The 14149-nt window shown below is 33.9% G+C and overlaps 1 protein-coding gene across 1 annotated transcript in view; it reads left to right on the top strand.

Annotated features, from left to right (window-relative positions):
- LOC138699508 (glutamate receptor-like) overlaps positions 1-14149 on the top strand; it is a 255788-nt gene that overhangs the window by 207241 nt on the left and 34398 nt on the right. Inside the window, exon 2 of the mRNA XM_069825449.1 lies at positions 9128-9257. The gene's annotated coding sequence lies outside the window, so the exon portion shown is untranslated. The remainder of the gene's footprint in view (positions 1-9127; positions 9258-14149) is intronic.

Here is a 14149-nt window from a genome sequence, read left to right as displayed (position 1 = left end):
GTATGATAAGAACTTTCTTGTGTTAAATATTTTTAACGTACCTTGTTAACATGTTTCGACCTATTTTCGGTCATCTTCGGAACTGGTCGTTGTTGGTCTTGGTGCCTCTTGTTTTTGTGTGGGTGCGTTAGTAGTGTAGAGTCAAAGAGTGTATGTGTTTTGAAATTGAGTTGTGTGTTGAGAATATCGTTGGGGTACGTATGTTTTCTTGTGTCTGTATATTTCGTATTGTTCTAGTGTGTTTAGTTTCTGGCTTTTTGGTTGGATGTGCAGTATTTCCATGTCTGTGTTGATGTCTCTGTAGGTGTGGTTGGGATTTGTGATGTGTTCTGCATATGTGGAGGTGTTTTGTAATTTTGTTATGGCTGTGGTGTGTTCTTTGTAACGTGTTTGAAATGATCTGCCTGTCTGTCCTATGTAGAATTTGTTGCAGATGTTACATTTGAGTTTTCATACGCCTGTGTGGTTCTTATCATACATATTCCGAAGTGAAGCAATGTTAAAAGTTGTGTAATCAAGATGTAAAATAATTACCATTATCGAAATTTTCCACGAGGAACTTACGTTAATTTAATTTCTGCGGATTGTTACAGCAGAATTAACTTCTATTTTTGTGTCTACCTTAATCTTTTCTATCACTCTGTAAAGATATAAATATCCGTATGGGATGCATAAGGATGATGAATTGAACTTTGTATGAGAATTTTACGGTACATTCGTAGTTTTCCCGTTGACACAAATTTTTTGCCACATAATTGAAGACCTCCCAGGAATATGTATGTAACTAACAAATGTATAATACACGTTTCAGGAGAAAGGAAAATAATTTCAGGGGCATATTTCGTTAGAGCTATATTTACTAGCAGAACTATTTGACTAATCAAAGATAAAAGTTTATCGAGATTTGTATGCAATAATTTATTGTTATAAATGAGTGCTTCAAAATTACATTTTCCACCTACGTCACATATTTCATTACCTTGATGTTACATCCTTTTTCTGGGGAGGTCTTTAATTATAACTATCCCATAAGTAATCACAAAATTGTTTGTTCCTTATTCTATTCCTGTAACGTATTGCAACTAATATCTATGAGTCGGCCTGGGTAGTGCAGTCGGTATAGCGCTGGCCTTCTGTGCTCGAGATTGCGGGCCCGATCCCGGCCAGGTCAATGGCATTTAATTGTGTTTAAATACGACAGCTCATGTCAGTGGATTTACTGGCATGTAAAAGAATTTCTGTGGGACAAAATTCCGGCACACCGGCGACGCTGATGAAACCTCGGCAGTTGCGAGCGTCTTTTAAATAAACCATAATTTAAAAAAATATTCAACATGATAATTACTTTATTAGCTTAAAACACTATATATGCAGGCCTATATGACGTCACGAAATGTACAGAAACTCTCTCCCACAGTGCCCACAGTGCGCTTGTCGTACGTGCCGAAGTGCAATGATGTTTGTCGGTTGTTGCATGAGTGCCGTACTCTCTGTTGCGAGCTACTGAAAGGATTAGTCATTTAGTGCAGTTTATTTGGAAACACTGATAGTATCAATTTGTGCAGAGTGTAGAGTGTATTTTGTTTTTTCTAATTGTCTGGGAATAGGCCTACTCAAGGGATTATTCGTGCACAGTGTAATACAAGCTGTTGTGTTTTTTTCCTAATTGTTTGGGAACACATAGATGTACTCATTCGTGGATAGTATAGTGCAAGTTATCTTGTTTTTTTTCCCTAATTGTGTAGTAATGGTTTACAGCATTTTGCTGTGAGTTTTTGAGTCTTTAAATTTATGCAAAATGTGGAAGTCATTTCGAACATTTCACAAGAAGAGATTAATCGATTATTGGAGAACATTATTCGAAGATTTAGCCTATTAAACGTATTGAAAAAGAAGGAACACACTTTGACTATCTCTTGTAACACACGTAAAATGCACTCGTGTTCATTCTTTAATTACTTATAAACATTTTTCCCACTAAACAGGTTTTAGAAACTAAAGTTACTACCGTAAAAACAGCGTACGATTTCGAGATATCTGTGTGGGGAATGTAACAGAAAATGGTGCTGAGTATGTAGTGTAAGAGAAGCGTCATATATAGATGGCCCTCTATTTTATTACCCTGAGAACTGAAAATTCCAAGAACAAACAGGAACGCTGAAAGAAAGTTGAAGGATATTTCATCTTGAAAGTGTCTGTTGAAGTGAAGCCGCATTTTGTCGTTTAAGACCAACATGAGAGCGATCATTGTTACACATACGCCCAGAGAGATCCAAAGACCACTGGTAAACGGTAGGAGGAACGAATTCCTGCCTTTGGATTCTGCATCAGGCATCTTTATGTAGATATACATCCTGAAACAGAATAGCAACATCAAAAACTTTATTTCATACTATGTCTTATTTCGCTACTTCATGGTCTTACTCAATGGCCGACGAACACATCATTACAATACAATGTACTGTAACATTCACAAAAGGGATGACACTATCGCCAACATAGGAATAAACCATAACAAAGTTAATTAGTAACTTAAAAACTAAACAAGTGAAGGTATTCAGTAGGTATTATATAGACAAATTCTTCTCATTTACTTTAAAATTATTTTATCACATTTCAAAAATTGGTACAGCTCGGGCCAATCCATTCTCAGCAGATTTTAGGTGTCTTTTCCTGTCAATTGTTTAATTTTCGGACCCGCAATTGGCATCATGACAACAACTTGAACATTATCATTAACAAACAAATGCGAGATAATGAATTAAAACAAAAATAAGGTTAATTATTGAATTTCTAACATTTCATGCTACAGTATTTCAAAATCGGCCTACAACACTGTAGTATAATACATAGATAAGTAAAATAAATAATATTTAAGCCTACATATACCATGTAGTCATTCAATTGAATTTCTTGTTTGTGTTGGGAATAGAATTTGCCGATTAGTTCCTATACTTTCTCATATGATGAAAATAAATATTAATACACCTACAAATGAAATTATAGATCCGATAGACGATACTACGTCTCAGGCTGTATAAGCATCGGGATAGTCGGAGTGTGCAGTTCACGTTATCCATTACACAAATCAATGGAATATTACTTCTATCGATTGTGGAAGTCGTGCATTCCTGCGTCTGTTCTCCTTGTAAAACTTCTACAAAATTGCTACCCTCTTGGATAATTCTTCCATCGCTCCGTTACATTTATCTGATACTTCTTTTCGAACTTAAAAATATCCATACAAATCTTCCGACATGATTTTTCGTCTATCAACTGTTCCTGCAAGAATAGTCCTGTAATGAGCGTTGTTCGTTCACCAACTTCAACAATACATACGGGCCAATTCATGCTGAGCATATTAGGGATGTCCTTTTCTACCAGTTGTTCAATACATACATGTTAATATTCATGTATTTAAAATAATGAAATTCGACATAATATGAAATAAAATACTGTAGTTACAAGAATTGAAAGAATTTTACGAATTCGTTTCGAAATTCAACATCTCGCTAATCAGTAAAACTTCGTTTTCAAACCTTGTAACGTAAATAACTACCGATTTTAATAATAATAATAATAATAATAATAATAATAATAATAATAATAATAATATGTTTGTTAGGTTGCATCTTTTGTTTTTTATCCGAAACCTACAATATATTTTTTCCGAATGATATTTTTACACAGAAGTCTTAATTTAATTCCATTAACTGCTTTGGATATCGACTTCCGATTAACTGAAAATAATTTTTTTTATACTGTAGGGTAAACTAGGGTCTGTTGGACAGTCGGGCATGTTGGACACTCCGTACTTTAACGCGTTACCACGCCACTTGTGGGCACCACATTCTGCTAGAAGTCAATGACGGAAGTAGGCACGAGTGGGGCTACTTCCGTCATTGACTTCTAGCAGAATATGGTGCCCACAAGTGGCGTGGTAACACGTTAAAGTACGGAGTGTCCAACATGCCCGAATGTCCAACAGACCTTAGTTTACCCTATGATTTATTTTAAGAACCTAAATTAAAAGTCTTTGCAATTGTATAGTTAGCACCCTAATTAATACTAACAACATTGAAGGAATTAGGACAGAAGGGTGTATTACCTGTATGAAAGTATGGGCGGTAAATAGTCCACGTAGTACATTCGGCGATTGTTCATGGTCATGTCCGCTATGGACACGTCCACGTGACGGCTGACCAGCATGCCCATCAGTCCAGTCCACGTGCTCTCATTGTTCAGTGATCCGTATGAGTCGTCAGGAGGCTTGAAGTAGTCCGAGCTATGGAGTGAGAAGTTAATACAGTACGTCATTGCTGTTAATATTCATGCTATCAATATTGTTGCAAATATTCCTGCTAGTTTTACTGATAACTTTACGACTAGTGCTCTGTAATATTATTAATTTATTTGTGTATTTATTTATTCACTGATTTAGTTATTCATTCATTTATTAATTTATTCTTTTACCCGTTTATTCATTTATTATTTTATTTGTTTGCTTATTAAATAATTTGTTGATTTATTGATTTAGTTGTTGATTGATTGGTTTATTTATTTACTTGTTGATTTATTGATTTAGTTGTTGATTGATTGGTTTATTCATTTACTTGTTGATTGATTGGTTTATTTATTTACTTGTTGATTTAGTTGTTGATTGATTGGTTTATTTATTTGCTTGTTGATTTACTGATTTAGTTGTTGATTGATTGGTTTATTCATTTGCTTGTTGATTTATTGATTTAGTTGTTGATTGATTGGTTTATTTATTTGCTTGTTGATTTATTGATTTAGTTGTTGATTGATTGGTTTATTCATTTACTTGTTGCTTTATTGATTTAGTTGTTGATTGATTGGTTTATTTATTTGCTTGTTGATTTATTGATTTAGTTGTTGATTGATTGGTTTATTTATTTGCTTGTTGATTTATTGATTTAGTTGTTGATTGATTGGTTTATTCATTTACTTGTTGATTTATTGATTTAGTTGTTGATTGATTGGTTTATTTATTTGCTTGTTGATTTATTGATTTAGTTGTTGATTGATTGGTTTATTTATTTGCTTGTTGATTTATTGATTTAGTTGTTGATTGATTGGTTTATTCATTTACTTGTTGATTGATTGGTTTATTTATTTACTTGTTGATTTAGTTGTTGATTGATTGGTTTATTTATTTGCTTGTTGATTTACTGATTTAGTTGTTGATTGATTGGTTTATTCATTTGCTTGTTGATTTATTGATTTAGTTGTTGATTGATTGGTTTATTTATTTGCTTGTTGATTTATTGATTTAGTTGTTGATTGATTGGTTTATTCATTTACTTGTTGATTTATTGATTTAGTTGTTGATTAATTGGTTTATTCATTTAGACCTACTTGTTGATTTAACGATTTAGTTGTTGATTGTTTGATTAATTCATTTACTTGTTGATTTATTGATTTACCTATTTGTTGATATATTTACTTACTTATCAATTTTGTTATTTATTTATTTATTTTCATTTATTTTAGCAATTTATTTATTCTATTTGTTTATTTATTCATTTATCCCTTTATTCATTTAGTTATCGAATTATTTATTTGCATATTTATTTACTTATTTATTTTATTATTTGTTTTTATGTATATACATATAAATATAGACAGAGTTAAGACCACCACATCTTCTCTTCCACTTAGAAACAAACGTATACAGTAATGTACAAATGAATTAACAATAATAATAGTAATTGTAGTAAATATCTCCTGCGATGGCTGTCACGCCTGTCATGCAGAAGGCCCGAGTTCGAATCCCGGTCAGGCCTGAAATTTTTCACTGAATAATTCATAGTAAGACATTTGGGGGACAAGGACGCAGTACAAGGTCGCAGTTGGGGGTTCTCCCTTTTCCGCATGCTAGGCATCTACGTCATTCCGGCAGCATTTCTCCATTCCATCATCAATCCCCGAATGCCGGCTGGCGACGCACAGAGGGGCTGGCCTAGGGACGAGTGGGGTTGCCTGCTCGAACTCTAGGTACGCAGCGAACCTTAGTTTAGTCAGCCGGTGTGGGTTTGGAAAGACTTGAGGGTTAGCGCAATAGATTTTGAAAGGTCGCAGTGCTGGGTCATAGTGCCCCCTCCCGAAATTCCACTTCATTCCATTAGTAGTAATAATACTACTACTAATAATAGTAATAATAATAAACTACTAATTGGTGTACGCCTGAAAACAGTTTTCATAGTCCACACCTGTGGAGTAACTGTTAGCGCGTCTGGCCGCGAAACCAGGTGGCCCGGGTTCGATTCCCGGTCGGGACAAGTTACCTGGTTGAGGTTTTTTTCCGGGGTTTTCCCTCAACCCAATATGAGCAAATGCTGGGTAACTATCGGTAACTTATTTCACCGGCATTATCACCTTCATTTCATTCAGACGCCAAATAACCTTAGATGTTGATAAAGCGTCGTAAAATAACCTACCAAAATAAAAAAAACAGTTTTCACTTAGTACGGCGTCGTTCGAAAAATGACATGGGCAAGTAACAGCCCATTATCTGTGATTCAGCGCGTCAGCTTTCGGCAGTAAAATCCCGTGACTGATACACTACGAGTAGGCTATATTACAAATATAATTTATTGGCTTATCTTGTAATAAGTGCTGGAACTGTGGACCACCCTCTCTAATGCACATTTAACAACTTTTGTAAGCATTTCCAGACACATGCTGGGTTTTTGTCTCCATCGATACATTTCAATACTAGGCACATAGTCCGATTAATTTAATTAATGAACGACTATTGTCTTATAAGACACTAGTTTTAACAATTTTCGCCTCTTTCCAAGCTTATGTATTAGATACACACTTTTTTTGCTGAGCTAATTTTCTGAATGACTTCTTGGGAGACGGGCTAAGCAGTAAAACGTCCTGAGAAGGAAATTATGGGAGTGAAACCGCTGATATCTTCTCTTCTGTATTTTTTGCGATACGTACAGATTACTGTCAACCTCATATAAGCCTATTTACTCTTCTTAAAATATATTTTGTTGTGTTAATTTTTATAAACAAAGAAGGTACTTTTTACTAGAAGCACTTACCGAAAGTTCAGAACTTCCTCCATCACATGCCACACATCTCCAAAATAACCACCGACTTCAATAGGTTTGGTCCCGTTTTGTCTAAGAATTCTGATTGGGTTGTCCTATGGAGAAAGAATTACATAAAATGCAATATAAAATAGCAGTGAGGAATATTGTAATCATGTTAAATGAATGGAGGAGAGGGAAAAGGGTGGAGAAAAAGTATGCGAAAACTGTCCTCGCAAGGGAGTTCGGGCTGAGAAGAACTGAATATGTGAGCTCCAAGCCTGTTGGCCATTTGTCTCACTCCGAGATTCATTCCTCCACTGAACGAGCTGTAGAAAATTTTGAAGTAAAAAAATTCCGAAAATAAATAAATGAATGTATGACTAAATAAATAAATAAATAAATAAATAGGTAGGTAGGTAGGTAGATAGGTAGATAGATAGGTAGATAGATAGGTAGATAGATAGGTAGATAGATAGATAGGTAGATAGATAGACAGACAGACATACAGAGAGAGAGAGGCAGGCAGGCAGGCAGGCAGACAGACAGACGAAATAAATAGAGAAATAAATAGAGGAATAAATAGAGGAATAAATAAATATATAAATAAATAAATATATATATAAATAAATAAATAAATAAATAGGTAGGTAGGTAGGTAGGTAGGTAGGTAGACAGACAGATAGACGAAATAAATAGAGAAATAAATAAATAGAAGAATGAATAAATAGATAAATAAATAAATAAATAAATAAATAGATAAATAGATAAACAAATGAATGAATAAATAAATAAATATATAGGTAGGTAGATTGATAGACAGACAGACAGATAGACGAAATAAATAGAGAAATAAATAGAGGAATAAGTAAGTAAATAAATAAATAAATAAATATATAGGTAGGTAGATAGATAGACAGACAGACAGACAGACAGACAGATAGACGAAATAAATAGAGAAATAAATAGAGGAATAAATAAATAAATAAATAGGTAGGTAGGTAGGTAGGTAGATAGACAGACAGACAAATAGACGAAATAGACGAAATAAATAGAGAAATAAATAAATAGAGGAATAAATAAATAAATAGATAAATAAATAAATAAATAAATAAATAGGTAGGTAGGTAGGTAGACAGACAGACAGACAGACAGACAGACAGACAGATAGACGAAATAAATAGAGAAATAAATAAATAGAGGAATAAATAAATAGATAAATAAATAAATAAATGGATAAATAGATAAACAAATGAATGAATAAATAAATAAATAAGTAAATAAATAAATAAATATATAGGTAGGTAGATAGATAGACAGACAGACAGACAGACAGATAGACGAAATAAATAGAGGAGTAAATAAATAAATAAATAAATAAATAAATAAATAAATAAATAGGTAGGTAGGTAGGAAGATAGACAGACAGACAGACAGATAGACGAAATAAATAGAGAAATAAATAAATAGAGGAATAAATAAATAAATAGAGGAATAAATAAATAAATAAATAGATAAACAAATGAATGAATGAATAAATATATATATATATATATATATATATATACATATATATATAGGTAGGTAGATAGATAGATAGACAGACAGATAGACGAAATAAATAGAGAAATAAATAAAGAAATAAATAGAGAAATAAATAAATAGAGGAATAAATAAATAAATAAATAAATAGATAAATAAATAAATAAATAAATAAATAAATAAATAAATAGAGAAATAAATAAATAAGCAAATAAAGAAATAATGAATAAATAAATACATAAATGAATAAATAAATAAAGAAAAGAATTAATGAATTAATGAATAAATGAAAAAATAAGAAATAAATAAATCCCGAGGTACTTCTAGAATCACGTCGTATCCCAGCGATAGGTCTAAATAAATGAAAAAATAAGAAATAAATAAATGCCGAGGTACTTCTAGAATCACGTCGTATCTCAGCGATAGGTCTAAGTAAATTCCCTGCATACTCCATTTATAACACAAGAAGTAATACAATTAAAATCCAAGTAACCACGAACTTGCAATGCTCCTATTTTCAGGATAAGGCCGTCCAGATTCTTCCTCCTCTGGTAGAAGTTGGCTGCAGGAGTCGCTAGACCATAGTTATTACTCCAGCTGCCGAATCTCCGAGTCTTCAGGGGCAGGGAAGTTGCCACGCGGTACACTTCGGTGAGTATCACAACGCTGTCATCTGCTGGGGTGGCCACCAGGAATTCACAATTCAAAGGGATATCAGAGTCCTCCAGAAGGTCATCCAGGCGGTTGTACTTGTCCAGAAAAACCAACCAGATGGCATTCGACATCTGTAGACCTACCTGCGTGTAACAGACACATTTGTCAATTTGTAAAAAAAAAAAAATATTTATGGACAGTCTTACAGCAGTTCCTCTCAAAGTGTACTGTAGCAATGAACCCCTAATGTAAATCGTCTATATTAATTATAAGAATTTATATTTATTATTCTTTCTTACTTTGTTTAACCTCTCCTTTTATCCGACTTACACATCATTACGAGTAAAGAAGGGAGATTAATTTGATAGTAGACTAGACATCTCGCATATGCTGACCTTCCTGGTCATAGAATCGGCATGACACAGGGCCGCCTCAGAGATATCACAGAACAATTACATTGTAAATTAGTTTAAAATGGCTTGTAAGAGGGTCTTAGGCTAGCAATTTTAGGTTAATATAGCTTATACATATGATTCTACGGAATAATAAGGGTGTAATGTTGTTGATTTGTTATTTCAAGTGTTGTATCAATGAAGCGTGTTGTGTCAGTGAAGTTGTAGTTTATAGTGTCAGTGAAATGTGCCATAGTGCCAGTGCAGTGAGTGAGATGAGAGTGGAACGAAAGTAGTGAAAGAGTATTTGTGCTAAAATAATATACATGTACAGTAAATAATGATGATGATGATGATGATGATGATGATGATAATAATAATAATAATAATAATAATAATAATAATAATAGGCGTAATAATTTTTATTGCCAGAAGAAGGATACATATTTCTTTTTTTATATAAACACTCTAGCACCCCAGAAAGAGTAAGTTACATACTCATGCTCAGGGTGCATTCTACATAATGTTAGGACATTTTATTAAATAACAAAGTAAAAAATAAAAAAATAAAAAAAAAACATAGATATAACAGTACAGTAGAACCTCGATTATCCGTCACCTATTAACCGATTGTTGGATTATCCGTCTATCTTTCTGTCGCTTTTTTTTTTTTGCTGCAGAAATATATGACGTACTGTACATTGTATTAGCACGTTATTTTTTCTAGAGTGTGTCATTACAAGCCTTTATCGTTATGCAGTATGGTCTACTGTTCGAGTTGTCGTACTGTATAACTTCTATATAAAAGTCTTCTACGGATGTCAAAACAATTCTTGTGCTAAGTATCGAAAGAAAAAGTGTAGGCCTAAATAATTAAGTGGTTTGGGGAAAGAGAAACTGTGCCTCATTTCGCATCAGAATACGAGATTGGAGTATAAAGTATGTAAATCTACAACATGAGACCTCTACTATTTCTATCTTTCCACAGACAGAATTACTGGACTTCTGATCCACTACTATTCCTATTTCCTATTTTATTTTATTTTATTTTATATTTTCTTATAGGCCTATTAATATTATGCCTGAACTGCGACCGAACATGAGCGAGCGCTGCTCATTCGGTCTCAAATTTTGTTAATACTACTGTATCTCCTTTTTTATATTGTTTGTATTATTTTATTTATATTTCTCTTGTTTGTTTGTAATTATATTCTTTATTCTGTGTATTTAAATTTAAATAAATAAATATATAAATAAATAAATAAATAAACTACCTAGCTTGTTAAGTACAAGACCATGGAGGAAATTACGAAAGTGTCTGTGTTATTCACTAAATTGACAAAAATCTCTTATGGTACGGATTATCCGATTTTTTCGATTAACCGTTCAGCCCATCCCCTTCATTACCACGGATATTTGAAGTTCTACTGTAATTGAACTTTAAATTTTCTCTCTAATCAGCATTTTTAAATGATTTTTAAATAAGGCGCATTAGCAAATTGTAATCTCGATGTCACAGGATTGTGGATCTGTTTTTCGTGGAAATTGGGTAACAACCAAGCATTTACCTTTATTGGTTGGAATAGCCTATATAGTGTAAGGGATTGAAGGAACCACGGAAAGAACCTCAATCAGGTTGGCCGGTTCCCGAATACGAGTCCCAAACGAGCTAACACACTCGGTGTCAAATTATTAATATGTTATGGTTAAAATGTATTCTTTTTCATCACGAGTTGCATCCTTCAGGTGCAAGAATTGAACACAAGTCACATTATTATACAAAAGTTATGTTAAGTATAGTAGGCAGCGCTTCTATGAGTTTTACTCACCTGTTGATTCAAGTTCTTTATATTTTCTTCTACATGAACAATCACGCATAGAGGTATATTTCTTCTGTGTTGTATTTCTGTGAGGTTAGGCCTCATCAAAATTGGCGTGAAGGTCACCGGCAGATGTAATGCTATATTCCTAATAAAGTTATTAATATTTCTATGAGTATTGAAGCCTGCAATGTGAAAGAAAGGATTTTTGGTTATAGATATTTCTTCAAATATTATAACATGAATACTGGTTCTGCGTATGTCCATCAGAATTTGATAGGGTGTATAGCAAATTGGTGGTAGGAAATTCCATGTAGATAAATATGAGTACTTAGGAAGATGCTGAATTGACTACCCGGCATCGAAGGGGTAAAATGTATGTCCCTAGACCAGGCTTGGAGAACTGGGCGACAATTGTGGCGTTACGTCACTCATCGGATACGTCACTCACCCCTTCCTTCCATCCCCGCGTCATTGACTTTGTAGGGGAGGGGATTTGTATTCAGTGTCTATCTTATGTGATTACGTACGGGCCACAGATACGTCATTCAATCCCGATGGACTGTGGACGGGGAACCAACGCTTTCCCCATGCTTTCCACCCCATGCTCTCGCCAGTTCTGTATGCCTGCCCTGTTAAGTCTCAAGAAATAAGTGGTCTGAAGCAGTGATTCTCAGATAAAGACTACGGACCTCCGGTTTTTCAAATATTGACCCATGGACCCCGCCACTTTTGAAAATTTTGACATCTTTATGGTGGTTAGAAAATACGAAACAATCTCTTGGAGAAAATGTGAAGTAGTTCTGAGTAAGAGAAAACGGGTCACGAAAATTAAACTTAAAATTATTGGTAAAGAAAAGAAAGGACACGTATTTATCTGAAACGTGAAGAAATATTCACACCGGTACCCAGAAAGCTGTTGATAGTTTTGAAGTATTACCATACGCGTCCACACTTGTGAAGTAACGGTTAGTGCGTCTGGCCGCGAAACCAGGTGGCCCGGTTCGATTCCTGATAGGAACAAGTTACCTGGTTGAGGATTTTTCCGGGTTTTTCCCTCAATCCAATATGAGCAAATGCTGCGTAACGTTAGATGCTGGACCCCGGACTCATTTCACCGGCATTACCACCTTCATCTCATTCAGACGCTAAATAACCTAAGATGTTGATAAAGCTTCGTAAAATAACCTACTAAATAAATTTAAAAAAAAGTTACCGTACACGACTACTCGAAATTTGTTCAACTGACCATAGAACAATCTTGAATGTGTATTTCATCAATTGAGTTTTTCCTTGCAAACACCATGGACTCCCTTATTCCGCGGACTACCAATTGAAACCACTAGTCTGGAGTGTTTACAACTATGGGATACACTTTAAATATTCGACATATTTTAAATGTTTTCTCCAAAAGCATGAATAACGGAAATTCTTTGTCTTCTATTCTTCGGATTGTTATATTCGTTCTGGAAATACGTATAAATATGACACATAAATTCCTTGGTATCGGAGTGTGTGTAATGTATTGTACCACCTATTAAATAGAAAGTAATTGATAAGCAATCACAATATCTATAATGAAAAGTAATGGTAAATAACATGTTTAAAAACTGAACGTAACGAGGTTACAAGTAAGACTACACTGGCGGAGGATAACAAAGAACGTTAGCGTGTTGTAGAACATCCTGTCAAACAGGTATACGATAAAGAGTAATGTGGTTTTAATGTTTCCGTCTTGACTTATTTGTAATGTCAACCCAAAAAAAATATTTTTTTAAACACATTTTAATTATTTTGTGAACGTTCTCGCCCTATGTGGGCATCTTCAGATAATATAGATATCTGTACACAATGTATATCAGAATTACATAATACATGTGACCAATTATACGAATACAAACTTAAAATTTTAAAAAGGCAATTAAAAAACACTTTAAAATTCTAACTAAAAGTACAGCAACAAGATCAATAAGTATAAGAAATATGCATATTTAATATCATATTGTGATCGCCCATTACATATAGAGATCACAACCGGGCTGTTGTGTGGGATCAATAAGCCGTATTGTTATTATATGTGTGAAGACTCGTAGGTGGACACTTATTTGACAATAGGACGCGTAATTAAATGTGCATATTTTAACAAAGAATACCATTAAAATATTTGCAAATCAATGAAGGTATACAGGGTCATGGATAACTAATATGCTTCTGAGTTGGTGTTTAGGCGTGAATAGAAAATGGTATGGATCACTAGAAGGTTTGGAAATACAAGATGAATGTAGTTTACACAAATTAAGTAAGTAATATTATACACTTTGAGAGAGGAACAGAGATTAAGGGTGTTTGAGAATAAGGTTCTTAGGAAAATATTTGGGGCTAAGAGGGATGAAGTTACAGGAGAATGGAGAAAGTTACACAACGCAGAGCTGCACGCATTGTATTCTTCACCTGACATAATTAGGAACATTAAATCCAGACGCTTGAGATGGGCAGGACATGTAGCACGTATGGGCGAATCCAGAAATTTATATAGAGTGTTAGTTGGGAGGCCGGCAGTAAAAAGACCTTTAGGGAGGCCGAGACGTAGACGGGAAGATTATATTAAAATGGATTTGAAGGAGGTGGGATATGATGGTAGAGACTGGATTAATCTTGCTCAGTATAGGGATCAATG

Source organism: Periplaneta americana, chromosome 5 (assembly GCF_040183065.1).
Source record: "Periplaneta americana isolate PAMFEO1 chromosome 5, P.americana_PAMFEO1_priV1, whole genome shotgun sequence".
Classification (NCBI taxonomy): Eukaryota; Metazoa; Arthropoda; class Insecta; order Blattodea; family Blattidae; genus Periplaneta; species Periplaneta americana.
The sequence above is the reverse complement of the archived record's forward strand: the minus strand, read 5'-3'. Positions and strand labels throughout refer to the sequence as shown.